This window comes from Pteropus alecto, unplaced genomic scaffold (assembly GCF_000325575.1).
Source record: "Pteropus alecto unplaced genomic scaffold, ASM32557v1 scaffold189, whole genome shotgun sequence".
In the NCBI taxonomy this organism is placed as follows: Eukaryota; Metazoa; Chordata; class Mammalia; order Chiroptera; family Pteropodidae; genus Pteropus; species Pteropus alecto.
Window position 1 is genome coordinate 465,096 of NW_006442117.1, and position 802 is coordinate 465,897.

General features: G+C 62.2%; 1 protein-coding gene across 1 annotated transcript in view; it reads right to left on the bottom strand.

Moving 5' to 3' along the window:
- The window catches only part of CUNH1orf198 (chromosome unknown C1orf198 homolog), an 11,549-nt gene extending 11,328 nt beyond the window's left edge, over positions 1–221 (bottom strand). The window contains exon 1 of the mRNA XM_006920720.2: positions 174–221. The gene's annotated coding sequence lies outside the window, so the exon portion shown is untranslated. The remainder of the gene's footprint in view (positions 1–173) is intronic.
- Between the last annotated feature and the right edge of the window lie 581 nt (positions 222–802).

The following is an 802-nucleotide window of genomic DNA, read 5'->3' on the forward strand; positions in this document are numbered from 1 at the left end:
CGCGACCCCCGCGCATCGCCGCCCCTCCCCCGTCCTTGCTCCCGCAGCCACGCGTCACCCGCAGCCTGGCAGTGGGGCCGTGGCCTTCCGCGTCCATCAGGAGCTGGAAGGAATGCGTACAGCGACGCAATGCTTCCAAAAAGACAAACAAATCTAAATTTAACCCAACTTACCCTCGTTTCCCAGGAGAAGGGGGCAGAGTGCTCATCTTGCCAAGTTATGTCCTGAAACAAAAATTCAAGAAAAAATCTGAAATCCAAACCCAAACACCCCACGCAAACATCCCCCAAGGCCACGGGGGCGCCCAAATTCACAGAGGACCCCAATTCCCGCCTCCCCGTGAGCCCGGCCTCTGCTGCTCTCAGGGTGGGCTCAGCTCCTTGGTCTGGGAGGCCAGGTGGGGACTTGGTGACAGGAAGCTGGGGAGGAAGGGAGGCAGGCCTGAGGGCACCCTCTCCTCCCCCCCGCCCCGAGCCCCCACAGGACGGCAACTCAGTCCTTTGAGCCTCAGTTCCCTCATCTGCAAAAGGAGACCCATTCTTCCCTCGCAGGGGACCGTGAGGACTGGACGGGGTGACACAACGCCAGGCAGGGGGCTGCAGGCCATGCCGAGAGGTCTGAGCAGCCTCCTCCCCCGAGGGCTGATGGCACCGATCAGCAGTCGATGAGGAAAACGCCAATTCAATGCAAGTGCCTGAGTCGAGGACCCTGAGGTTGCCCTGCCCCACCCAGCAGGGCGCGATGAATGGGGCCTCCGAACAGTTGCTGGCTGCGACCCCGCTGTGCCTGCTCATGCGCCCAG